We start from the raw sequence: 25836 nt of genomic DNA, 5'->3' as shown, positions 1-25836 counted from the left end.
CTCCAAACCCAGCCATGTGAATGTCATTACACGGATCGTATCTTAGGGGCTGTCACTTGCAAAGGTAAGCCAGTGCTCTGAATCAAATTTGCCTGAGGAATGTTCAATGGAAGGAAAAAAAAAAAAGCTTCTATTTATCTAAAAAGGACGCGTCATTTGCCACCTGCTGTAAAGTTTTATAAGCATGTTGAAAAACAAAATGTTTCCTTTGCCTATTCCCCTTAAAGTGGTCTTTTCTCTTCCCCCCCTTTTTTTATGGTTCTCATAGGAAACATACCCTAAGAGGATTGAAAGCCAATTTTTTGGACTCTTAAAGCATTTTACTAATAACCAGCATTGGCCCTTTCTAGGAGTAAAATCCCATTTGGATACAGCACAACTGTATAAGATGTAACTCTGAGGACATCTTATTTCTCTCCATGTTCTACCGTGTTGTGAGACCAAAAATACTTTTACCCACTTCCTCCTTTCATGTTTCTGAGAGCATGAATTGAGTGACAGGACAGATGGTGCGTGATTTCTGTGCTGGGTGGGGTGGGACGGGATGACAAGGGGGAGCAAATAAACCTTCTCATCTAGGACCTGTAGATACGTGCCCCCTTCCTTCAATTTCAGGCCCGCGATATGTAATTGATGTGGATTATCTATAACTTAACTATCCAACCCCAGGGCGTCCTACAAACACTGGCTCTTATTAGCAAATTACTTCTCCCCAAGTCATAATGTCGTAGAATTAGCATTTTCACGTGGGGAAGACTTGCATAGTCAGAACAGTCAATAATCAAGTATAGAAGACTGGGGGTGGGGGGCAGGGAGTGGCTTATTTATTTTTCGGATGCCCTGTTTAAACTCCCAGACAGCATTGCCCACAATATCGCCCTTGCTGTACTTTGTGGAGTCAGGGTAACCTGCTTGTGGATTTACAGCCCTAACTGGTTTCTGACATCTAGAAATGGTGGCTGAGAGGCTCCCAGAAGGAGGCTTGGTAGAATGTCCTGTGGTCACAGAAGGTAGCAGAGTCACCAAGCTTTGCAGTGACCAATGAATGGGGGAAGGGGACCACCGACCATCCCGTGTCTAGAAAGGGGGAGGGGAGAAAACCTCCAACTAATTTACTGGAAAGCCCCAGGCCTTGTTAAGGAGGCTTTAGGATAATAGCTCTTTTGACTGTTCAGTTTTTTTCCCCTTTTAGAAGTGGCAGTGGTGGCTGGCAGAGAGAGCCATGGAGAGAGCAGGGCAGGAAAGGGGTCAAAAGACACGTGATGGGGCTGATTAACAAGTAGGCTTTTTAAGCAGTGGCCAGGGGACACCTGCAGCTCTTCTAGACTTGCTTGCCCAGTAGGGGTTGTTTGAATGAGAAAACAGCTTCCAAAAAGATGTAACACAAGAGCATAAAAGGAAAAAGAAAAAATGTGCATTTGTGAGATGAAGGAATTGTAGAGTTTTATCCCTGATTCTTCTCTAAAGAAACCTTTTATTATCTAATATTCTCATCAGTAGGTCAAGGCTCACAAGATGAGGAGAAAGGGCTCATCACCAGGGCACTGTGCTGGTGTTTTCCTCAAAAAGGAATTTGCTTTCAAACAGACATGCATTCACTAATCTCTTTTCTTAAAAAGAGAGAGAGAGAGAGAGAGAGAGAGAGAGAGAGAGAGAGAAAGACAAGAAAGAAAGAAAGAAAACCACAAACACAAAATCTCTTCCAACTCAGCTGACTGAGTCCGAGTGGGGATGACAGCAGCATTCACTTGCATGATCCCACAGAGCTAGTGTCCAGAATGAAAATAAATGTGACTTTTCAAATCAGGGCATAGTGTTGCTTTGTTTGTAATTCAATTAAAGAACAGGCATTACAATGTTATTGTATGACAGGGGAGATAATGAAGACATCCACATCTTTTGGGCTGCAATAAAGCAACACCTGTACTTGACAGATTGGCATCAGTATCTTAAGAAAGCCAGAAGGGGACAGTTCCTGATTTCCAAGGGGCTGTTCTGAGTGTGGTGGGGGTGGAGGAGCAAAGGGACAAAATCCCCATACCTTCCAGAGTCAACCAGCTTAGCCCAGCTCTATACCAGATGGTTATGTTTCATATCTACTGATATTTCCTATAATTAATAAAGCCTTCCTTGATAAAAACCAATTGTGTGATTAGACAGACAGATAGATATGATCCATAGATCTATCTATCTGATATCTAACTCTCCCTATTGAGATACTAACTTGCCCAAGAAGGTCAGCCATTTAAATTTGGTTTTAGCCAGACTTGAAAGGAATTAAATGGAGTATCATCATTGCCACCTTTGGAAAGTCATCATTGCCACCATGATTCTGGAAGCAGGATTGGATGTTCCTACTTAGTGCTTTCACTGGCCTCAATTTCCTTGTCTGTAAAATAGTGATACCTTTCTCAAGCGGTTGCTTTAAAAATTAAGCAAGCTAAGTTATGTAAAATGCCTAGTTCAGAACCTGGTGTCTTCGGTCTTACTACGTTTGGGCTATTATAACAGAGTGCCATAAACAACAAACATTTATTTCTCACAGTTCTGGAGGCTGGGAAGTCTATGATCAAGGCACCAGCAGACTCCGTGTCTGGTGAGAGCCCACTTCCTGGTTCACAGAAGACTGTCTTTTTGCTGTGTCTTCATATGGTGGAAGGGGTGAAGGAGCTCTCTGGGGTCTATTTTATAAAGACACTCATCCCATTCAGGAGTGTTCCACTCTTAGGACCTAATCAGCTTCCAAAGATCCCACCTCCTAATACCATCACCTTGGGGGGAGGTTTCAATATATAAACTTTGGGGTGACCCAAACCATTAGTCTATAGTACCTGGAATACATTACACTCAATAAAGGATGGATGTTGTTAGAGCATTCATCAGAAAGTTAAATCTATTCATTCACTCATTCAGCACATTTTTATTGAGGACACACCCTGTGCCAGGCTCTAAGCAAGGCCTAGTGATACAGTGATGAGCTAAACAGATATGCTTCCTGACTTTCTGAACTGGGCAGGATAGTGGGAGTGGCTGGGAGGCAATGACACAGCCAAACAGAACCATGCATTTTTTTAATATTATATACCCTTCTTTAAAAAATTTTGTTTATTTACTTTCGAGAGAGAGAGAGAGAGAGCACGAGCGTGGGAGGGGCAGAGAGAGAAGGAGACACAGAATCTGAAGCATAGGCTCCAGGCTCTGAGCTGTCAGCACAGAGCCCAACATAGGGCTTGAACCCATGAACTGTGAGATCATGACCTGAGCCGAAGTCGGATGCTTAACCGACTGAATCACCCAGGCGCCCCTAAATTTTTTTTTTTATTGAAGTATAATTAACATACAGTATTTATTAGTTTCAGGTATAGGGACCATGCATTCTTTTTTTTTTTTTTTTAAGTTTTATTTATTTATTTTGAGAAAGACAGAGACAGTATGAGCAGGGGAGGGGCAGAGACAGAGGAAGAGAGAAAGAATCCCAGGCAGGCTCTACACTGTCAATGCAGAGCCAGACGTGGGGCTCGGACTCATGAAACTGCAAGCTCATGACCTGAGCAGAAATCAAGAGTTGGATGCTTAAATGACAGAGCCACCGAGGCGCCCCTAGGGACCATGCGTTCTTGATGGCAAATTGTGACAGGTGTTCTGAAGGGCAATACTTTATTAGGTCACAGAGCAGGGGACTCCACTTCCCAGAGAGTTAACGAGGTCTTCCTGATGACTCATATTGTGGCTGAGGTTGCAAGGATGGCGGGTGACCACTTGGAGAGTGAAGCATGACACGGAAGCGGGATGTGGGAAAGGGTATCTATTCTGTTGTGTTTCATTTCATGCTCTTGCAGGATCAGGATATTTATTGGTGTGAATTTGGAAGAACTAAATTCCAGCGCTTTTTCTGGCATCTGAGTTGTTACTCTCTGGCGTCACAGGGGATGCAGACAATGCAAAGGAGGGAGATTAAGGGGTTTTCAGGAAAGACACCTGGGTGAGGATAATGGAGGCAAATAGGAAGGCACCAATAGGATCCTGGGGTAAAGCCACGAAGCACTGAGCTGCGAGTCAGCAGAGCTGAATTCTGTTCCTGGCTAGGAGTTCTAGTTTACAGATGAGAAAACTGGGGTTCAAAAAGATTATGTATTCACCCAGGATATACCCCTAGTAGGTGGTGGAACTTAGACTACAATCCAGGCCTTTTTACCCCAGGTCTTTTGACTACAGCACAAATGGAAGATTTGAGAAAATAACTCCTAAGTTTCTTTAATAAAGTTCAATGTTATGAAAGATCCCTATAGTGTTTCCTTAACAGCATAACAGAAGAAGAAGATGAAGGAGAAGAAGGACAAGGAGGAGGAAGAGGAGAGAGAGGAAGAAGAAGAGGAAGGAGAAGAAGGAGAAAGAGAAGAAGTGTAAAGTAAGGTAAGCAAGGAGAGGAAAGAGAGACAGAAAGAAAAAGAGAAAGAAAAGAGAAAAGAAAAGAAGGGGAAAAAATCTTCAATTCTATTTATGACTTTTCAACTTTGGAATTTGTCCAATTTAATTATTTATAGATGCATTAAAATCCACATCAGAGTGTTCACCAGTCGAAGGTTTTGTCTCCATTTCACCGTAAGGGCAAACACTAGAAAGACATGGGACTTCTCCACCATATTATCATAATGGTTATTTCAGCCAATGCTTGGTTATTATCTGTGCCAAATGCAGGGCAAACTGTGGAGGCATGAACCCCACAGAGAGTTCCAAACCGTTCTGAGTCATTAGCTCCAATATCCTTGCAGCTCCGAAAGCAGCCAAGCTGGAGGTCTTTGCTAAGCTTCGTTCCCTTAACCTCTTTCCACGCTATTGTTTTAAGCCTATAGGTTAAGAAATCAAAGACAGTGCAAAGAAAGTTTACTTTGCCCTCAGGGTAGACAGCAAGTTAAATCACCAAGTTGAAATTAACATCTCAGTCTAGGCATTCCTTGTCCTTTTGTTACTGGCACCAAACCTATTTTTTTAAATGTTTATTTATTTTGAGAGAGGGGGGGGGGTGGGCAGAGGGAAAGGGAGAGACAGAATCCCAAGCAGGCTCCTCGCTGATAATGTGATGAGGAGGGGCTTGGTGTCACAAACTATAGATCATGACCTGAGCCAAAATCGAGGGTCGGACGCTTAGCCGACTGAACCGCTCAGGCGCCCCACTTGCAACAAACCTTCCTTTGGTTTCTCCAAGTGTGAGCCAAATATGCTTCTCCTTTGGCATTTCCTTATTCCCTAAACCACAGTGACTGAAGACACTGTTCTTCGTGCCCATGTCTGCTTCGGCTGCCCCCCCCCCCCCCCCCCCCCCAGCCGGCTGCCAGACACACTGTTTTTCTCTTTACATTTTTGTAAGAAATCTAAATGTCTTGTCATTTAAACATAATATCAAAGTCTCCAAGGTGTTTATTTCTGTTTCTCTATTAGAAGAAAGGGAGCATGATAAAAATCGTGCGCTGTCGTTCTCACAGAATTTCAATATTTTAAAACTAAAATGTTGCTAAGAGGCGCATCTCTCCCGCTCACCAAAAAACCTTAATTTAATAAAAAAAATGTTTAAAAAATTAGAATCTGGGGTGCCTGGTGGCTCAGTTGGTAGAGCGTGTGACTCTTGTTCTTGGAGTTGTCATTTTTTTTAATGTCTATTTTTGAGAGAGAGACACACACACACACAGAGCACAAGTGGGTGAGGGGCAGAGAGAGAGGGAGGCACAGAATCCAAAGCAGGCTCCAGGATCTGAGCTGTCAGCACAGAGCCCGATGCGGGGCTCAAACTCACAGACTGCAAGATCATGACCTGAGCCGAAGTCGGACTCTTTACTGACTGAGCCACTTAGGCGCCTGTTGAGGCCCATATTAAATGAGCTTAAAAAAAATAAAAAAGCAGAATCTCCTTTTTTTTTTTTTTTTTTTTTTTTTTTTGTGTGTGTGTGGAATAGACTCAGGACTGACTTTGGAACTTGTTATTAGTATTATGTAGAAATAGCTCCTGGGCTCTTTATGGAATAGAAAGTGACTAGAATTGAGATACTCTGAGGTGATTGATACACATACAAAAATAAACATCTATGAAAACAGCATGTTAATAGTAGACTTATTTTTATCCAATGTTATAGTAAAACAGAAAGATCTTCTCAACACTGGCCCCAAATTCCATTATTTAAGACTTTTCAAGAGGCATATCTAGGAATGTACAGACCAGAAAGTGCAGTGGCTTTCCAAGACCATAGAGAAAGAAAATAAGGGCAGTTCCTGTTAGCATACAAACTATTTCAAAGAAAACCAGATCCTTTTTTAAGCAGGAAATGACCTTATTTGGGGGATGAGGCCATTAGAAAACGTTTGTGTTCAGAAATGTATGTCATCTGCGTGTCATGAGATCCCCAGTCTAAGATATAACTCAAGACTGGCTACATTGGGTCCTATCATGGGAGAGTGATCTCATTTACTTAAGAAAAGAAAAGATATTGTTGCCCTTTGGGATGCTAATACTAGATCACCATACAGACACTTCCCTCATTTCTCTTAACAACCTATCAAGTGTGTATAAACTATGAGGTTATATAAAGTCTATATAGTTCCATAAGGTTTCCAACTACCTTGCAAAGTAATACTTAATTTACTTCTTCCAAATTCTGTCATTTTTCTACCTTCAAAGGATAATTCGACTTCCTCTTTGGGCTCTGGGGAAGCAGTTCATACTCTCTCACCACTCTGATTTCCTCAAATCTCTCTGGGTCTTTCCCTAAGCTTCCATAGACCAGTGCACTGTAGACATGCCTCCTTAAATCTGTCCTCAGTTGACAGATGCATTCACCCTACGGATGAGTTTTTCCTTCCATATTTTTTATTTTAATCAGTTCCACCTATAAAGCTCTTTACTCACCCCGCCGCCTCCATCTAAATTCTATTCATCTTGCAAAGTTCATTTTGAGGTCATTGCCCCCACACCTCGTTCTTCTTGTTCTCCACCTGTGACCTCCTATATCATTTATATTGGTCCCCCTTCATTACTTCCACACCTTGTTTCATTGTTCTTCCCCATTTTACAGTTTTCTTTCTTGCTCTTGCCTTGTCAGTCAGCCCAAAGGTCAGAAACCCCGATTTACACTCATTTTACATCCCTCTTAACCTGTAGGAGTGAGCTTTCCATGTAAGAGGAGCCATATGTGTGTTTTAGAGTCTTTGATGGTTTCCCTGCCAATCTTTGCCAAGAATATAATCAGTCTAAGTCTGTCCTCTTGAGTTTATTCTCTACCTGGATCGTTCTGTTGCTGTCTATGCACACAGGATGCCTGAGAGAACAGCAGAAGCTTGTGATTTTAATATAAAGAAGCAGAAAAGGGATTCAGTGGATTAGCATGCTGGTAGATGAATACTGTGCAGTGGACAGATTTCATGGAGACATCTAAGAATTCCATGATATCTTTGTGTGAAAGAAGGAAAAATAAATTGTGTTGAATCCAAGTCATTTCTGGGTCCTGAAACAATTATTACTCGTTCTAAGTTAATCCACTGGCCTTCTGGATTTTATATACTGTATCAATCTCATAGGCTTGTCCTGCCACCATGGCCGATGTTCACGGTGCTGATAACAGCCCAGGTTCTCTGCCCTGGCCAAGCCCACCACACACACCTGGTTCACATCACCACTTTTCTGAGCCAGGGGCCTCATCTGTCCCTTACACAGTCTCTAACATTACAAGCCCAGTGCTAAGCCGACAGCAAAGTGATGGGTTGCCAAAAAAAGTCGGTACAATCTTAGCACCATTGCAGTGTTGGGTGATGGGCTACTGGGCAGAGCTAAGACCTAGCAGAGCCAAGGAGTCTGGACACTGCTGATGAGAAACAGTAAGAGCCTGGAAGCTGTATCACCCAGAAAAGAAGGTTTCATGGAAAGGGGGAGCAGCAGGATTAAATCCACCTATATATGATAGAGGGTAATATGGAAGTAGGTCTTTGTGTAGACGAAAGCTAGGACTCGTGAGGGTAAATTATAAGGAGGCTCAGTAAGTTTATGGATGCGGACAGCAAGTTCCCAACACTGGTAAAATGTATGGACTTGAGTTCAGATAATTAACCAAGATTTTATGGAAGAGGGGCACCTGGGTGGCTCAGTCGGTTGGGCGTCCGACTTCGGCCCAGGTTGTGATCTCACGGCCCGTGAGTTCGAGCCCTGCGTCGGGCTCTGTGCTGACTGCTCGGAGCCTGGAGCCTGCTTCGGAGTCAGTGTCTCCCTCTCTCTCTGACCCTCCCTCGTTCATGCTCTGTCTCTCTCTGTCTCAAAGATAAATAAATGTTTTTTTAAAAAAAAGATTTTATGGAAGAGCTTCCTGCATTGCATGGGGCTAAAAAGTAGGCGCTTCCTGATGCTGTATACAAATTACTCTAACTCTGAGATCCTTTGAGTGTTATTACAATTTTCAATTAACTTATGTCTTTTCATGGGATGTAGTCACTGTAAACAAATAAGATTCCAGCTTCTGATATGAAGATAAATCAAGATTTCATGCAAGGGCAGGACTTAGAAGGTGGGGGTGGTGCATGGGAAGGTTTGCCCAATATCGGTCTTGATATCTTCCTTGGAGTAGTTTTTCTTGAGAACATGGTGGTTATGCAGAAGGCAATACTGACTTTCTTCCCTCCTTCCCAGTATACCACTCGATACATTAACCAGATTTAAGGTATTTGAAAACCTCTAAAAGTTTGAAAAACACCGATCAGTTGCTTTAAATGTGTCCAGCCTTCTTTTCATGTCAACTTACAACAGATAGGAGTGGCAAATAATTAAACTTTTGGGGGGGATTGTTCTTTGGAGAAAAAGTGCCATTTGCTATTTTTATACATACTATCACATTTATTCTCTAAATTAATTCCATCAGAGAAGCATCAGTATTCCAATTTTACAGTGGACAGAGTTGGGGAAAGCAAGATGCTTACACAAGTTCACACACCCATCAAGTTGTGGAGCTTGTCTCTGAATCTAGGCCAGCGCCAGCCATATATCCTGCATACTCTGGGAAGACAGAAGGCAACGTTTAGAGATGCCCCTTACTTCCGAAAAGAATGGCTTGGCTTTAGAAGGATACAGCAGTATTTGCTTAGCAGACAAGAACTCCCGCTTTGGCACTGATGTGAGGTTGACTATCACCCCTGGTCTCTAGAGTGCCCTTCAGCAAGTTCATTCATTTCTCTAGGTCTCTGTATCCTTGTTTGACAAATGGGAGTGCTGATAGTACCTTCCTCGTGGGATGTGATTAATAGTAAATGAAAGAACACGTAGAAAGCACCTAGCATAGCATGAACATAGAAAGTTAAGTTCCAGACATTATGAAGAACATATTCTTTTTCACCTTATAGCTCTCTACTCAGAAGGTTGCTGGTGAGGGTCAGAAGACATTAGTGTAGAGCTAAGTTATAGGGAAACAGCAGAGGAGAGAGAGACAGGACAAGCAGATTGTGCCTTGGAAGTTAAGTTTATCTGGTAACAGTAGCACTCTTACTGGCTGTAATGGATTCCTCTGTAAAAGGAATCCTCTCCCTACCTCTCCCTCAGTGCCTCACACAGTGCTCACATGCTCACTGTCCCATTCACTCAGGTAGATGGTCTCATTTGGAGGAAGAAAAGAGCACACCGCTTAGAAAAGGCAGTAATTCACCACTTACACAAAGTACAGACTGGGGTGATAAACAGTTTGGTGATCATGATGAATGGTATTGTTCCCAGGACCTCAAAGCAAAGTACAGACTACACTCACGATGAAGGCAACAGTAGGTCAGAGCTGCACGAATGACTTAGACACATTCCCCTGTGGGAAGACCCCATTTTGCAGAGAAAAAAGCAGATGCAAAACTCCGAGCCAATAAGGGGCATGCTTGGCACCGGGAAAGGAAATGTTTAAATTATATTCCGGAGGTAATTCAGTAGCTCGAGCTACCGGTGATGCAATTTGAGGTGTTCCCTTCCATCGGAAAGACCTAGATGCTCTTATATTTCTTTCGACGCCCCCTTCCCACCTGTCAAACCTCTTATTTCACTTCCCTTCACCTTCTTACAGTAACTGGGATTTAACCATACTGTTTCTGCTAACAGTGCCTGCCTTGTAATCCAATTGTAACTTGGGCTGGCACTTAAAGTGACACATCGCTGTCCCCGAAGCTCCTTTGCTAACTTAGGAGCAGCGCCCCTGACTTTTGTAGCTTTTCAAGGCAAATGAGAAACATGCCTTATTTATTTTATTCATTCATTCATTCATTCATTCATTCATTTTATTTAATTTATTATTTGCCTCTCCACTCTACCTTCTTGAGTTGCAGTCCAGGCATAGAAAGAGGGCAACCAAACTCACTCGGATGACGTGCTTTTAGTGCCCTTCTGAAGCCAGAATGAGAATGAGGCTCCTCTTCCTGGGGGACCATGCCTGCAGCATCTTCGTGCAGCAAGGTTAACACTGACTTGATGTTTTCAACCTTCAAATAGATAGGAAGAAGGTTTGATAAATAAACCCAGGCACTGGCAAACTCGGCAGAAGTATTGAGAATTGGGTGGAGAACAGGGCTTGCCCTCTGCTGCTTCCCTTCCTTCTCCTTTCTGCTCACCTGAGGTCTGGGAGAGCATGCAGGGTCAGTAAGGCTTTCAGAATTGCCCTTCTTCATTTTCCAGGAATCGTGGTCTTTCTCTCCCTCCGGACACTTGCACGATCATACACCTCTTTCTCGGAAGTCACATTTAGTGAGGCGTAATTTCTATATAGTAAATTCACCCTTTTTAGGTATTGCAGATCTACGAATCTTGGCAAACACCTGCAGTCTTGTGACCACCACCACAATCAGGATACAGAATACTTTCATCACCCCAAAAAGTTTCTTCATACCCCTTTGGAGTCAACCCCTTCCTGCCATCTCTAGCCCCTGGCAATCGCTCATCTGTCCCTCTAGTTTTGCCTTCTCTGGAATATCATATTAGGAGAATCATACACCACGTAGTATTTTGTGTCCGGCTTCTTTCACTTAGTGTAAGGCTTTTGAGATATATCCGTGTAGCTCCATGTAGTAGCAATTTGTTCTTTTTTTTTTTTTTTTTTTACTTCTAAGTAGTATTCCATGACATGGATATTCGAAAATTTGTTTACCCATCCACCAGGAGATGGATATTTGATTAGTTTGTGCATTTTGGTGATTTTGAATGGAAATTGATTTCAAAAGGTTTTTTTTTTTTTGCAAGTTAGGTCAATATTGTTTTTTAGTAACTTACCATAACTTACTCATGTAACAATTAGCAACTATACTTTCGGTTTGATTTGATACTAAGAAATTATCTTTTAGGGTGCCTGGGTGGCTCAGTTGGTTAAGCAGCTAACTTCGGCTCAGGTCATGCATGATCTCATGGTTTGTGAGTTCTACCCCACGGCAGGCTCTGTCCTGACAGCTGGAGCCTGGAGTCTGCCTCGGATTCTGTGTCTCCCTCTCTCTCTGCCCCTCTGCTGCTCATGCTCTGTCTCTCTCTCTCTCTCCCTCTCAAAAATTAAACATTAAAAGAAAAATTTTTAAAAAAGAAATTATCTTTTGCCTTTTCAGCTGAAGCATTTGTTCCAAAATATGATCATAACCAGGGCAGGCTGGCCATGGGAACTTGTCACAGATGTTTCAACAGGCAGTCTTCTTTCTGTACTTGCCATTCAAGGCCTATGACTTTCCACTTGGAGAGCAGAGCACTACCTCTTATCCCTATCTGAACAGGCAAATGTACTGCTGGCCAAAGGGACTGAGAAGGTGGCCATTATAGCTGCCCAAGGTCCAGCAGTCCCTTTTGCAATAAGGCCATGATGTCAATAATTGTATGTGAACGGATTGTCAAGTTCCTCCATAGGAAACTAGGGGCTCAACTTTAATTCTTCAAACTCTGTTACATATTGAAAATTTCATACCTGAGAAGGAAGAAGAGCAGTACCTATAAAGACATCAAATTGCCAAGATGTGTTAAATGCTGATTTATCATATAGCTAATGCACTTAAAATGGAATTTGTGTTTTAGATACATTCGCCTCAGGCATCATAGTGTTACAACATGCCGTGGTATTGTGGTATCATGTTGCAAAACTATCCCTGTTGAAACTTCCCTCTCTCTCTAACCTCCTTCTTTTCCCAGAAAGGGGGGGGGGGGGGAGAGAAAAAGGGGTTAGGGAGTGGAGAAGAAGGAAGTAGAAAACTTAGGTCTTAATACAGCAGTTTTTATCTTAGAATCTCAAAAGTTGTTTTCAGAATCAACCCGCTTGCCAGCATCAACCTGACTGCCAGGACAGGGGAAACTAGGGAGGAAGTAGAAAGAATTTTTGTGGAGAACCACAATGTGGTGGTTAATTTCATGTGTCAACTTGGCTGGGCCATGGGTTACCCAGATATTTGGTCAAACATTATTCGGGATGTTTCTGCTGAAAATATTTTTTGAATGAGATTAACATTTAAATTTGTGGACTGTGAGTAGAGTGTATTACTTCCATAATGCCGGTGGGCCCCGTCCAGTCAGTTGAGGCCTGAATAGAACACAGTCTTGACCTCAGGAACAAGAAGAAATTCTGCCAGCCGACTGCCTCTGGATTTGAACTGCAACTTTGCCCCTGAGTCTCCAGCCTGCCATGCAGATTTTCGATTTATCATACTTCCACAATTACAGGGGCCAATTCCTTAAAATCTCTCTCTCTCCCAACCCCTTCTCTTTCCACACACACACACACACACACACACACACACACACACACATCCTGTTGGTTCTGTTTCTCTGGAGAACCTTGACTAACACACACCACAAGTCAGTGGCAGATTGAGTGCAGTGGTTGATGACAGAGGCTCTGGAGCCAATTATCTGACCTCAAATGAAGGCTCTGTCAATCATCAGCTGGGTTCAGTTTCCTCATCTGGGAGGCAAGTCTACTCCCCTTGTGGAAATGTGAAGGCACAAGGGCTCTAGGAACCCAGCTGCAATCATCATTATAATTAATATCTGAGTCCGAGTGGCACTTCTTTAAAAATTGGCCCAGGTTTGCAAAGAAATGTACTGTTTCTAGAAGCCTTGAATATGGCAGTGTTCACAAGTTTTGGGATGATGGAACAGTTATATCTAGGTAAGCCTTTCTATCAAGATTTATCTACTTGTTATCAAGTACTTACAATGCAGAGTTTTACCTAAATTCAATCCACCAAACAAACACACAGTGAACATTATTATCCCAATTTTATAGGTAAAGAAACAGGCAGAGAGGTGAAGAATGTCACCTGAGGTCACACAATAAGGCAATAGCACAGACCTTGGGGGACTTGTCACCACAACATCAAACAAAGCAAGACACACATACCCATACACACACACACATGTGCACACATGCACAAAAACTCCTAAAGAATCACAAAACTTCCACAGTTGGGAAAATATTAGACAATTTATTCCAACCCTCTCTCAAGCCGTTAATCTCTTCCCTAGCATCCGCTTAAACGAGCATTGAGCCTCAGCTAAATATTTTCTGTCCAGGAACCCAACGGCTACTGAAGCAGCTATTTCTATTTTTGGATAGCTCTAAATGCATCACTTTGTTGTTTTGTTTGCTTCTTATACAAGCCCAGTCTATTTACCAATGTCTCCTCCCCTTCGGTGACAATCCTGTACCTGGGAGCCAGGCAGGCTATTTGCACACGGGTATGTGCTTCCCTTGTCCAATTCATCTTAATTTGAACGATCTATGTGGCAGAGTAATTTTGAAATATCAAGTAGTTTTGTTGGTGCGTTTACACATTTCTATGTACCTGCCTTGTCCTTCCTTCATAAATCACCTAGGACATTTCTGTCTACTGCCTCAAGGAAGGGAAAACAGTGGAAGACTGAGGACACAGCCAATTCTGGGACAGAGCAGAAGGAACGTTGCATTGGAAGGAACTTTTCAGGTACCAGTGAGGACACCGGTGTGACTGATGACGAGGGCCTCTCCGGGATGCCGGCCCAGATGGGCAATGTCCAAGGACTAGATGAATCCCAGACTCCATAGTGCCCTAGACACAACAATGGGGCATGAAACAAAATTTCAGTTGGGTGATAGAAGAATCTAGTTATAGTCCTCGCTCAACTGAGCGTACCGAATGAGATCTACATCGGCTTTAATTCCTCAATGAAAAGAAACTAGAGAAAATGATTCTCTGCCTTGGGAATAGTCTTATCCCTGGAAGGGTCTGGATAGAAGGGCGGGAAATCATGGTCCCAAGAAAATACCCTGAGAGTCATGGGCATATATGTTTATCTTATATTGGTTCCTCAGCTCATTCCATCCAGCTGTCAATATTTCTTCAAAAAAAATTTTAGTAAGGGCTTGGTGCATGCCAGCAATGTGCCGATCACTGGAAAATCAAAGACAAGGGAGCTTGTTATCAGGAGGAGAACTAAAATGTAAGCAAGCACGTGGCAATGACAAAATTAAATTGGTTTAAAAACATGTAAGATGGTCTCAGTTTCCTTTCCTCTTAAAGGATCTGCTTAAAGGAAGTTACCTGAATTTTTATTTTTAAAAGTGATTATTATTAAGTAGCCAAGGTGCTATTGAATCTATCTCTTGAACCTCGTGAGACCCTGAAAGAGACCGTCAGGGAGTAGAAATTCTAGAGAGCTGAACTTTACAATCATTGGGATCACCCTGTGGAGTGCAACTCCACTCATAGTTCACAGGCAGGCAGGCTAGGCAGTGTTTGGCTTTCTTGCTGGTGATTGTGGCCTTTTGTAGGACAATGTAAAGGCATGAACTAGATAACATTATTGAGCAGTGGTGCTCTGTGCTTGACACGTATTATTTTATTTCATCCTAGCAACAACCAATGAAATAAGTACCATTGTTAACTTGTATTATTGATAAGGAAATAAAAGCTTAGAAGGTAAAGTAACATACACGGGTGGTTAGGGGTAGCGCAAAAATTCAAGTCCAAGTCTGATCCAGAACAAAATCATTTACCTGCTATATATTATTGCTCCCTAAAAAAATGCAGAACAGGCATTTTAAAACCCAAAGAGTTATACATCAGTCCTTCTGGACTAGTATCCTTCTGGATCTATTATGAATGCCAGTATCATGAGTAACAGACTTCTCAAGGATCTCATTTTTTACTAGTTTGGGAATTAGTCATATGGCCCAACCACCTTTAAGAGAAGGACACAAATAATTACTTTAAAACTTGAGACAGTTTAACCGAATTACTCAGGAAAAGGGCAATCCGGTTTTAAACAAAGACAAGCTGAAACTCTGCAAAATGTTCTTATGTTAGCTACTTGACTATTAAGATTCTCTTAATAAAGTTGTAAACTGTCATAAAAAAAAAAAAACTTGGAACATTATCTGGGTTTGGGAACTACGAAGTCAGTGATTCTTCTGGGATTATCTCTTTTGAATTAGCGCAAGTCATGGCCTGCCAAGAATATTACTCTCCAAAGCACAAGAAACACGTCTAGTGTGGCTGGTACCCTTGTTTACATAACAGTGTTTATGCTGTATGCATAGATACACATCCACACACTGTATACACACACCTTTCAGGCACACCAGTTGAGAGGTTTTTGTGGTTTGCCATTCTTCCATTGCTTCCAAGAGACCAGAGTTAGCCCTGACTTCATTCTATGACCCTTCTGTTCCAATCTAAGACTATATTTGCCTTGGCTTTTTCCTTTTGTGCGGAATCCACACTGATGATCTCACAGCAGGTTGCATTCAGTATTGCACCTCCTTCTCCTCTCCAACAATTTCCCATCACCCCTCATTATCACTGTTTTCACGTGCTCTGTAGATTTGTTTCCTGGACAAATGTCCAGGCAGTGATGAGGTTAGTCACGTACTGCTAGAGTAATGACACCATAAAGAAGGTGGGGGGGGGGTGCCCAAGGGTGGTGCCTGCTGTAAGACGTCATAGGAACATGGGGGAGGGGGATGGGAAGAGCTAGCTATTACGGCACAAGGGATATTTCCCAGCAGAGATGGTATCTGATCAGGATCTCATAGGATGAGTAATAGCTGTTCCCAAGAAAGCGAAACCACATGGAAGGGCAGGGAAGAGTCTGGACCGAAGGATGCACCACCTCATTTGTTTTGGAGACCCTTACCTTTGAGCGAGCTCCTGCTTCACCCCACTGCCTGCTGCCACAGTGTGGACGCTACCAGGGGAAGATCGAGGAAGCCATCTTTGAAATTGACAAAATGCCTTCTGACCTCTGACCTCAGTTAAGCTCTAACTTCTCTGTCCGTGCCTTCCGGAAACAGTGCCTTGTGGTAGAAAACACATGGGCAGCTTTTTTCCTCCAAGTGCCTTGCAGGGTAGGCTCGCCCTGGGTGGTGCCGGTTGTAGCTATCACCACGGAATCCCCTCCCCCGCCCCATTTTTTAAAAAGTTTATTTATTAATTTTTAAGAAGGAGATTGATAAAGAGCATGTGAGTCCACGCAATAGTTCAGAGCCTGATGCGGGGCTCCAACCCAAGAGTCAAACGCTTAACGGACTGAGCTACCCAGGCGCCCCGGAATTCCCTTTATCTGGACTAGATGAGACGTAAGATCTACCAGTGGTGCATTTAATCAAAGAACTGCCCTTAGGACTTTCCTTATTTAGCGAAACTATTGTTGACAAATCAAAACTGCACGCACGCTCACACCCACGATTTATTCAAGGTATGATACTAAGTATAAGTAACAGCTTCTTTCCAGAAATCTTTGGCTCCAGAAAAGAGAGTTCAGATGTCTGGTGGTTTCATAAACACCTTCGATTAAAATTCATGTTAGCACAGTTTCTGCGGGATCTGATTTCACACGAGACAGCGCCCAGTGGGGCATGTATAATTTCCATGTATATAATTTTTCCCTCTAATGTGCACACACTTAGAAATGTCTTTTTCCTGCATTAAATAAGAAATACAAATTTTAATAACACACTTCCTGAATAAAAACTTTAGAAAGTTTGCTGCTAAGTTTGATGTTTGGAAGATTAATAATTTCAGAGCTCACATGTTAGTGTTAAGATTTGCTGGTAGCCCTCATCAGGTCTACATAATACAGTTTTGTGTAGTGACATGGGCACTGCCTTACACAGTTGTGACACGAGTCCATGATATTCAGCACATTTTGGAGCAAAAGCATGACACTAAGACCCTTTCTGACAGGCTCCCATTTTGCCCCTTGCCGTATTACAATGGGGACATTGTTTTTCCAAGTCCGTCATGAGACCAGCACTATCAGATTATGGCTTGATAGCTATTTATCACTTTGAGTTGATGTAAAAACCAGGCATTTCTAATCACTTACAGCTTAGGAAGACCACAATGTTATCAGAGAAGAAAGTTTTAAAGAAATATTAAAAAAAAATTTTCACAAACATTTTAAGTAAACTCTTGAAGAAATCTGGCTTCCCACTCAAATATTTGGCTAAATAATACACTAAGCAGTTAAATTTGATCACTTTTCTAAACACCTTCTGTTTTATATATTTAATGTGGAGAGGGCCAGAGGCCACAAAGAATTTCACTGTTCCTTCCAGGATTTATCACAAATACCTTGTGTTTTACTTCTAGGAGGTATTACAAAGAAAAGCTGGGACAAGATAAGAAAGAGGTCTTAGCTGATTCTATTACATCTGATGCATTAGTCAATTGATTGAAATGATCAGATAGCAGATGTACCTCAGCGCAAAGGAAGTAATCCCCTGAAAGCTAGAGGCAAGTGTTGGGTGAGAGAGGGGATCACACCATGAGGACTTTGCCCGCCCTCTGAGTAACAGCCTTCTGTCCTGCGTGGCCATCATAAGCATCCTTTGAACACCTCAAACCTAATGTTCATACAATGAGGGTTAATTATCTTCCCATTGTCTGCTTCTCCTACCAGACTGTGAGCTCCCTGATGCCAACCATATATTATTTAAAATGTTTTCCCAAATCCTGGCCAGACAAGATGCTCAATAAGCATTTTGGAGGAAGGAACGAAGGGAGGAAGGGAGGGAGGAAGAAGGAAAGAAGGGAGGGATGAAGGGATGGAGGCAGGGAGGGAGTGAAGAAGAGAGAGGCAAAAGTTCACATATAATGTTTAAAAAGGTATTGGTCAAAGTAAAACATGTATTTAGTTTGAGGAGCCATTTTATTAAGAACCAAGTATGATTTACTCAGAATTAAAACACAAGTTATAGGGGTGCCTGGGTGGCTCAGTCAGTTAAGCATCTAACTTTGGTTTGGGTCATGATCTTGCAGTGTGTGAGCTCAAGCCCAGCTTTGGGCTCTGTGCCTGGAGCCTGCTTTGGATTCTGTGTCTCCCTCTCTCTATGCTCCCACCCTGCTCATGCTGTACCTCTCTCTCTCTCAAAAATAAACATTAAAAAAATAAATTTAAACACAAATTATAACTTAACAAGTACTATGGGCCTTTTGTAATGAAAAATAAACACAATACCTTTTAAAAGGCTTTCAAGTACTAAATATAAACTAAACTGATGAGATTTTTCAATCTCAAGAATTACCCAGGGTAGGAGCTTTGTGAAGAGTTAACAGGCAAAAAGAAAGAGATCGCTTGCAGGAGGCCAAGTGGATTATTTGCATAAATATTAGTCACTACAAACTTCCAAAGGGTTTTAAAAGTGAACAAAGAAAACAGCCTTAAGGGAAACAAAAGCAAAAATGAACTATTGGGACCTCATCAAAATAAAAAGCTTCTGCACAGCAAAGGAAACAGTCAGCAAAACTAAAAGGCAACTGATGGAATGGAAGAAGATATTTGCAAACTACATATCAGATAAAGGGTTAGTATCCAAAATCTATAAAGAACTTATCAGACTCAACACCCAAAAAATAAACAATCCAGTGAAGAAATGGGCAAAAGACATGAACAGACACTTTTCCAAAGAAGACATCCAGATGGCCAACTGACACACGAAAAGATGCTCAATATCACTCATCATCAGGGAAATACAAATCAAAACCACAATGAGATACCACCTCACACTGGTTAGAATGGCTAACATTAACAACTCAGGCAACAACAGATGTTGGCGAGGATGCAGAGAAAGAGGATCTCTTTTGCACTGCTAGTGGGAATCCAAACTGGTGCAGCCACTCTGGAAAACAGTATGGAGGTTCCTAAAAATATTAAAAATAGAACTGCCCTATGACCCAGCAATTGCATTACTAGGTATTTATCCAAGGGATACAGGTATGCTGTTTCAAAGGGGCACATGTACCCCAATGTTTATAGCAGCACTATCAACAATAGCCAAAGTATGGAAAGAGCCCAAATGTCCATTGATGGATGAATGGATAAAGAAGATGTGGTGTATATATACAATGTAGCATTACTCAGCAATCAAAAAGAATGAAATTTTGCCATTTGCAACTATGTGGATGGAACTGGAGGGTATTATGCTAAGCAAAATTAGTCAGAGAAAGAGAAATATCATATGACTTCACTCATATGAAGACTTTAAGACCCAGAACAGAGGAACATAAGGGAAGGGAAGCAAAAATAATATAAAAACAAGGAGGGGGACAAAACATAAGGGACTCCTAAATATGGGGAACAAACAGGGAGTTACTAGAGGGGTTGTGGGAGGGGGGATGGGCTAAGGGGGAAAAGGGGATGGGTAAGGGGCATTAAGGAATCTGCTCCTGAAATCATTGTTGCACTATACGCTAACTTGGATATAAATTTAAAAAATAAATTAAAAAAAAAAGAAATCAGCCTTATGTATTATACTTATATATTATGAAAACAAACTATTGTAGTAAGTCTTACTGATGAGTGATTGATTGAATTCTTTGTCAATGGAGTTTTTTCTTTTCTTTTTTAACATGGATAATGTACATATGTTGGTTAATCATTAGAGGACTCCCAGTCTTCGTCTTTGTTCTACTCCTTAAACAAGAAGTTGTAAATCCTTGGGGTTTCCTTGGAGTTATCTTAGGTAAAGTCCAAAGTTTAAGGTAGTGTTCTATACACCATAAACCTTGCTACCATGGTACCCCTAACGGAGGCAAAGATTCAAAGGAAAGGACCTGATGTTCTGGCATAGTCTTTACTCTGCCTGACTTCAACCTATTTCTTTAAAGATTCCTCATACTTGGCTTTTTACCCCATGACCTATTTAGACTTTTTTTTTAATATATTTTTTTTAATTTGAGAACAGTTTTAGATGAGAAAACTTGTAACAGTAGTACAGAGAGTTCCCATACACCCTGTACCCAATTTCCCTTATTATTAGCATTACATTAGCAAGTTCATCTGTTATAATTAACGAACCAATATGGATACATTATTGCTAACTAATAATAATGTAGTTTACTCAGATTTCCTTAATTTTTACCTAATATCCATTTCTGTTCCGGGATTCTGTCTAGGATACCCTGTGATATTTAGTTGTCAAATTTTCTTAGGCTCTTGTTGACTTTAACAGTTCCTCAGACCTTCCTTTGATCATTTTGAGGACTGGTGGTCAGATATTTAATAGAACTTGCCTCAGTTGGGGTCTGTCTGATGTTTTCCTCATGGTTAGACTGGGGTTATGGGTTTCTGGTAGGAAGACCACAGATAAAGGGCACCTCCCATCACATCATATCCAGAGAACATACTAATCAATATGATTTATCATTGTTGCTGTTGACCTTGCTCTCCAGGCTGAGGTGCTGTTTATCAGTTTTCCCCACCGCAAAGTTACACTTCTCCACTCTTTTCCATACTATACCCTCTGGAAGGAAGTCACTTAAGCACAACCCATATTTGAGAAGTGGACACTCAAGCTCCACCTCCGTGAAGGCAGAGTACAGAAATTATTTGGGGGGCGCCTGGGTGGGTCAGCGGGTTAAGCGTCCAACCCCAGCTCAGGTCACAATCTCATGGTTCATGGGTTCAAGCCCCGCATCAGACTCTGCGCTGATAGCTCAGAGCCTGGAGCCTGCTTCAGATTCTGTCTCCCTCTCTCTCTGCCCCTCCCCTGCTCATGCTCTGACTCTCTCTCTCTCAAAAATAAACATTAAAAAAGTGTTTTTGAATAAAAAAAAGAAAAAAAGAAATTATTTGGAATTATTGAGATTTGTCTCTTTTTTTCCAATTCATTTATTCAATCATTTATTTATAGTAGCATAAATTTATGGATATGTTGGTTTTTTTTTTTTTTTTACTTTAGATTATAATCCAATTCTACTTTATTTTGTTGCTCAAATTGTTCTAATTTTGGCTTCAATTAGGAGTTCTTTCAGTTGGTTCCTGTGTCCCTTTGACATACCCCTATCATTGTGGGGTTTTGTTTGGGGGTTTCTTTTTTCTCCAGAATTTTTTTTGTTTTTTGTTTTTTGGGTTTTTTTGAACTTTCGGGCACTCTAAAATACTCCAGGTTCATCTTGTGTGTTTCCTGCCATGGTCCTAGAATCAGCCATTTCTCCAAGGAGTCCTGGTTCCTTTTATTGGAGAATGCTATAAGAAACCAAGATTTGAGTTCTAGATGTGCTGGCTTCTAGGTCCTCTCAGCTGACAGAGCAAGGAAATATATGTGCATGTTCTAACTCCTATCTGTACACATGTCTATAAATATTTGCACATACATATGTACCAGAAGTACATCCAGATACATCTATACCTATATTCAGCTAAACATAAGTTCATACAGTGTTTCCATGTGAATGTGAATGTGAATCCACTAACACAGGGATCATTCTAGCCTTCTCCCTTTGCTTATCTGTCAATTCTCCTTCCGACAGTGAGAAAGCTGATTCCCATCATTGGTTATCCATTCACTTACTTGTTCATTTCCACTATGTTTAGCAGTAACTCTTGGTAATCTGCACTCCTATGGAAAACAACTTTATCAACTAAAGCACAAAGCTTACGTAGATTCCTTTGTGTTTGGTCTTACAGATGCCACTCATTTCCAAAGTTACTAAGGTCAGTGCCACCCCCCATCGTCCCCGCCCCACCCCCAGCACACATACCCTCAGTGAATTTGTCACACATTTACTTTCTGCATCCCATCCCTGGGATCCCTCACTGCCCAGATGATTTTTTAAAATCTGCCTACATTCATGTTCATGCTTGGTACAGATTTATTTTAATATTAAAATAATGTTTTAAATTACTTAACAACCAGCAAAACTGATAAACCACAGAGATTTATTAATCCAACAAGTATTTTCCCAGTGCCTCCCTTGTGTTAGGACTTACAACTGTCACTCTTTATCTTGGAGTTCCCTTGGGGCATCCCTGGTGTCTCCCTGCATAACCGAGGCATATGCGTGTCAGCTTAGGAAGCACGAACCAAGGAAATTGGATTGTGATTATTTATGGCCACATCTCTAAAATTCTAGGATTCTTTAGATTGGTGTAACCACATCTCCCTCAGCGGTTCCAGAGTCTGCAAAACGAGTCTATTTGGAGAACTGCATTTACATAAGGTGAGAATTGTTTTGTTTTTTTTTTTTTTCTTACTGCTCTTTTGCTCCTAGAGAGAAAGTAATTTAAACTGCAGGGGAGGATAATAACCACCAAAGTCAACTACCAGCTTTTGTATAACACATATGCCATCAGTACAACTTAAATTATAATCCCCTTTGTCATTCTGGGTTTGCTGAAAACAACAATTAAGTTGCTCTACACTTTCAAGGGATCTACTATATTGTTGTTTTATGGGCTTTATTTTTTGCACCCACCGCATTATCCAAACAGCTAATGAAGTTGCATGTGTAAAATTATGCCCATAATGGATGAAAAGGCAATGGTTGGTTGTTGCTCTTATCTTTGGGGGTGGTGATGGGAAAGAGGACTTGCTGGCATTAGCAAATTCACAAATGGATTCGCTTCCTTAAGGGCATTAATGCTTTGTAACTCTTTCCGACTTAATCTTGCCTGACTCTTTGGATGACCGTCTACCCCATGGTTGTCTAAGTTTGTCCCCAGTGGGGGATGCTTATTTGTAACACTGCCACAAAACGTCGAGGACTTTGTAGGAGAATGCTCTAGAGTTGTATGATTGAGTAAAAAAATTGAAAAGACGAAAATCTTAACACTTACTAAGACACTGGGCTCTATCTTTTGATGTGCAAAACGGTCACTTTGAGGAATGGAAGCTCTCTTTGGGGTGGAGTCTCCCCTGTGGTGGGAGGACTGTTCAGTAGGACCTTTCAACATGTTAGTTATAAAACAAATGACTGCCCCTTGTCAAAGGGACACTGGAATCTAGAGAAGGAATCCAGGGACTGATGCTTCAGGTGGATGCTATTAGGTACTTGGCAATGGTGACCAGATATTCAATGGGGAATAGATATATCTATTATAAAAAGATAGAAAATGGTGTCCCCCAAAACTTTCCAGAATATTACTTTTGTTCATTGGAGGTATGTTAACTTTGTTGTCTAAACATTTGCTTTTAAAAAATTAGGAGCAAGAACCAGCTTCATCAGGAAAAACAAGCTTACCTGAACCTCTGTTCATTTGGGGCTGGAAGGAATAAGAAAAGGAGTGGCCGGGCCTGGGGTCCCTGCAGCCTAGCCTGTGTTGTCGCCTGGATGAGCTGTTATTTAAGGTGACCTGTGCTGGCCCCTGGGAGAGTGCCCATGGCTCCGGTGATTGCCTTGCCATGCTCTGGAAGAAGGGGTGGGTGTTCCCCCAAAGAGGAGAAACAATGGTCACTCTTCCTGGGACAGGAAAAGGGTGGGTTTGGGACTGGCAAGGTGAGGTTGTTCTTTTTTTCTGGGAAGTGAGCTGGGCCTGGGCTCTGAGGTATGGGGAGGTGTATGGCACCCAAGCCAGGGTGTGGAGGTGGGGTCTGAGCCTAAAATGCCAATAGTGTAAAATTCTACAAGCTGTTGTGAGTTCCACTTAGCTTGTGACCAAGTCCTCTGTTAAGCCTTACTAAAAGCCTGACCTCCAGTGAACTAGATACCATGTATAGATGTACTAGAGGGAATTAAGGAGAACCATATTCCTGTAGCCTACAGACAGAGATGGTTGACCTAGAAGAGCTGTATTTTTTTTTTTTTTTTTTTTTTTTTGGTCACAGGGGAACTTTATTGGGGGGAAACATGGTCACATACAACAGGCATGCTTTCCCTCACATTCTCATTCTTGGACACACACACACACATACACACTCATCTCCAGCCTCTCCCACACACTTAGTCCAGTTCTCAGCCACAGGGGTGGGACACTCCTCAATTCCTAAGATCCGGAAGCAATAGGGGCAGGAGAGAGTCAAAGAGGTGAGCAGTGAAGTGGTTCACAGGTGGGGGTCTCCCACCCCATCCGGGTCCCCTCTGTGGGAGGGAGCAGGGGCAGCTCAACGTGGGGCTCCTCAAGAGCCTCACCCCCACTTCCCTGATGTCGTCGGCCGCCCCCAGCGTCAGCTTGTCTTGCAGCCACTGCATGATGAAGGTGCTGTCTTTGTAGGAGTCCTTGGTGAGGATGTGTAGGTCAACCACGGCCTCATCCAAGGTGCTCTTGGCCAGTGAGACCGTCTCCTCTGGGCTGTTGGAGATCTCATAGAGGAAGACAGAACAGTTCAGGGCCAGGCTCGGGTGGATAGGGTTGGTGTGCAGTATCTCCTTGCTGATGTCTATGGCCTCCCGGGAGGCCCACAGAGCAGAGATGTTTTTAGTTGTCACTGGTGGCCACCTCTGCCAGATAGTGGGGCAGTCAGCCTTCATTTTTGGGTGGAAGAGCCTGCTTTCGGCGTCACCAGTGTCCTTGATGAGGTGGTGTCCAGCAGGTCCTCCACGATGTCACACACCTCCTGGAGCTCGGTCTCCACCTTCTCCCAGGACACTTGCACCTCCTGGCCCTTCTCGTTAGCCTGCTTCATCGCTTTTCTGCTCAGCACTGAGCAGATCCCTCTGGGCAGCACTCTGATCACCCACCACGTCCTTGCAGGCCACTGAGAGCCGGTTTCAGTCTTCACAGGATAGCTCCTCCCCTTTTCCATGGCACTCTTCATGAAGGCTGCCATGTTGTCATGGCCCTGGCCTGCTCTGCCAACTTGGCCTTCTGGATCACAGTGGCTCTCTCCATGGCTCTGGGGACAGACAGACAGGCAGCAGGCTAACTGGCTGCCTTGAGACCAGTGCCAGACCCAGGGCAGCAGCAGTAAAGGCCACAGGCCAAGAAATAAGAAATGAGCAAAACCAGACTTGTCCCTGAGAACATACGTTTTGCACCTTGAGACACCTCACACTGGCTGGGAGGCATGGGATGAGGATGTATGTGGGTGCTGGGGAGGAGGGGACCATATTCCAGTAACTAAACCTGGGGGAGGGGCCCGTGCATGAAGACAGTAACTTGTTTCAGTTCAAGGTCATAGTTTGGAATGCCAGGAAGACAGAGGCTACACTTAGTTTTCATCAGCTTCCTAACACTTTTCTATAAAATTTCTACCATGAAAGGTATGCTATTGCTCATCGGAAGCAGCTTCCATACTTAATTGGAAAAAAAAAAAACAAACCCTAGCATTTCAAAATAGAACAATATTTTAAATATTTTAAGATAACAACAGTCTGTGGAAGCCTCACGACCCCTTTCTCTTCTCAACCCTTAGTGTATGTGTGTTCACGTGCACACACATTCACTGTTCCCTCTCAAACATCTTCAGTGCAGGTGGAGGACTTATGTTCTTACAATCTTAAAACCTTCGATTATAACTCACGCTAAAATAACAAAGGTAATAAAATGTGTAGGTGGAAGCTTGCCAAACATTTGTAGAGTACCGTACCGTTCATAAAGCGCTTTAAAAATATTTGACTTCATTTGAATAATGCTTTTCTGCCAGTGTTCTGGTAGAAGTTTCTTTCTTATTT

At 42.3% G+C, this 25836-nt stretch overlaps 1 pseudogene; it reads right to left on the bottom strand.

The window, feature by feature from the left end:
- Nucleotides 1-24241: 24241 nt before the first annotated feature.
- Nucleotides 24242-25348, bottom strand: LOC125922503 (14-3-3 protein sigma-like; annotated as a pseudogene).
- Between the last annotated feature and the right edge of the window lie 488 nt (nucleotides 25349-25836).

This window comes from Panthera uncia, chromosome B1 (assembly GCF_023721935.1).
Source record: "Panthera uncia isolate 11264 chromosome B1, Puncia_PCG_1.0, whole genome shotgun sequence".
Taxonomy (NCBI): Eukaryota; Metazoa; Chordata; class Mammalia; order Carnivora; family Felidae; genus Panthera; species Panthera uncia.
Note: the sequence above shows the minus strand (reverse complement) of the source record. Positions and strands in the feature narration are given on the sequence as shown.